Source organism: Fragaria vesca, linkage group LG4 (genome assembly GCF_000184155.1).
Source record: "Fragaria vesca subsp. vesca linkage group LG4, FraVesHawaii_1.0, whole genome shotgun sequence".
Classification (NCBI taxonomy): Eukaryota; Viridiplantae; Streptophyta; class Magnoliopsida; order Rosales; family Rosaceae; genus Fragaria; species Fragaria vesca.
In genome coordinates this window covers 21,022,468-21,024,632 of record NC_020494.1, presented here as the reverse complement: position 1 = coordinate 21,024,632, position 2,165 = coordinate 21,022,468, and the positions used below count along the sequence as shown (strand labels likewise).

The 2,165-nt window shown below is 44.5% G+C and overlaps 1 pseudogene across 1 annotated transcript in view; it reads left to right on the top strand.

The window, feature by feature from the left end:
• LOC101295621 overlaps nucleotides 1–2,165 on the top strand; it is an 880,650-nt pseudogene that overhangs the window by 60,138 nt on the left and 818,347 nt on the right. The window contains exon 28 of the transcript XR_184594.1: nucleotides 4–2,150. The product of XR_184594.1 is annotated as an uncharacterized LOC101295621 (transcript). The remainder of the gene's footprint in view (nucleotides 1–3; nucleotides 2,151–2,165) is intronic.

Below are 2,165 nucleotides of genomic sequence, written 5' to 3'. Positions count from 1 at the left end.
CAGAATTTGTGTTCCAGGGTGATCATTGGCAAGGGAGACCTGAGGGGGAGACTGTTTCACTTGGATTGTATGTACGTCGAGCCAGCACAAGCACCAAAGCAACTTTTGGCCTTGACATTGAATTCTGATCGATTAAGTGAGCTATGGTTGTGGCATAGACGGTTGGGCCACCCATCCTTTGGAGTTATGAAGAAGTCTATGCCCTCATTGTTTATGGGAATTAGTGAGTCTACCTTATACTGTGAAACTTGTGCTTTGGCTAAAAGTCATAGGTCTAGTTATCCTTTGGCTTTTCATTCGAGTACTATGCCTTTTGAATTAATTCATTCGGATTTATGGGGTCCTTCCAAAAATTCCACTCTTTCTGGAATGCGTTACTTTGTGTTATTCATTGACGATTTTACTCGTTTGTCTTGGGTGGTGTTGCTTAAGTCCAAAGATTCTGTTTTTTCTGCCTTCACAGCCTTCCATACTCTTATTCGTACCCAGTATGATGCACGTGTTAAAATCTTTCGTTTAGATAATGGAGGTGAGTTTGTCAATCATTCCTTCCGTGAGTATTTCCAAAACCATGGCATCATACATCAGACTTCGTGTCCACAAACACCTGAACAAAATGGGGTATCTGAACGGAAAAATCGTCATCTCTTGGACATGGCACGGTCTCTCCTCTTAAGTGCTAACATGCCTAAGTATCTTTGGGGAGAAGCCGTATTGTGTGCGTCTCATCTCATCAATCGTCTCCCGTTAGCTCCTCTTCAAGGTCGTGTTCCTTTCAATGTCTTGTCTCAATATGTTCCTATTCCGTCATCAAATTCTCTTCCTGCTCGTGTCCTTGGTTGTGTTGCTTATGTCCACTTGTAGAAAAATCAAAGATCAAAATTAGATGCTAGAGCCCTTAAGTGTGTATTTGTGGGGTATGGTTCCCATCAGAAAGGCTACAAGTGTTATCATCCACCATCCCAAAGATTTTATATCACCATGGATGTTACCTTTAATGAAGATGCATGTTATTTTTTGCCTCCTGCAACTCCTTGTCAGGGGGAGAAGTCATGTTTTTATGAAGATTTGTTTAGTGAGCTAATTGGGAGTCAAAGTGTTGAAGAGTCCACAAAGGGAAAAAATGAAGAAAGATGCAATGAACCAGTTTTACAAGACAGTAAAAAAGGAGGCAGTAAACAAGACTTGCATGACTTGTCATCTTCGTCGTTCTCTGATGACTTCGGTCACGCTGCCAATATGCCGACCGACCTGCAAGACTCACCGGCGAGCTCGACAGACTTGCTGATCCTCCGCACAACGTGCTCGCCGACCCACCTCCCAGCTTTCTCGCCAGCAAACCGCCCAGGCTCACCAACCTACCGATCGGCCACTGCAGAGACATCGAACTTCCAGGGACACCCAAACTCGCTGGTCGGAGCAGAATTTCCTGGCCAGGCAGTTCAAACCGCATCACGACCCAGTCTGTCAAATTCCGGCGAACCAAATCAGTTCCCTGGAAGCAGTAACATGGCTGGCGCCGGCTCTGGCATTCTGGGCAGTAAGGAGACCGATAATTTGATCAGTACACCCAATGTTTTGGGTAGTCATCCTACAGACTCGGTTTCACATGCAATCAATCAATCGGTGCTAGTTGACAATCAAGCTCCATCTAGTTTGTCAGCAAGGGAGCAAATTACTAATGGAAATCCTCATGTGAACAGTAACCATGTCTCTCCCTCTCCTGAACAGGTCTCTCAAGCTCATGAATCACCCGAGGTATTTTCTAATTCTTCTTCTATGTCTACTAATGTGCCTATCAGACAATTGCCTAACCGTGTCACTCGTGGTCAGCCTCCGAAACATTATGAACCCACTCTAAGTGCAAAAGTTCGGTACCCTGTTGCTAATTATGTGTCAACCCATAGGTTGTCTAAACCATATGTTGTGTTTGTGAATCAATTATCTAGTGTGTCTCTCCCTAGTAAAGTGCAGGATGTAATGCAGGATGAAAGATGGATGCAGGTAATGAAAGTTGAGATGGATGCTCTTGAGAAAAATTGTACATGGGAGTTAGTGCCATTACCACCCGGGAAGAAGCTGGTTGGATGTCGGTGGGTCTATACTGTGAAACATAATTCTGATGGTTCGGTGGACAGGTACAAGGCGAGGTTAGTAGCGAAAGG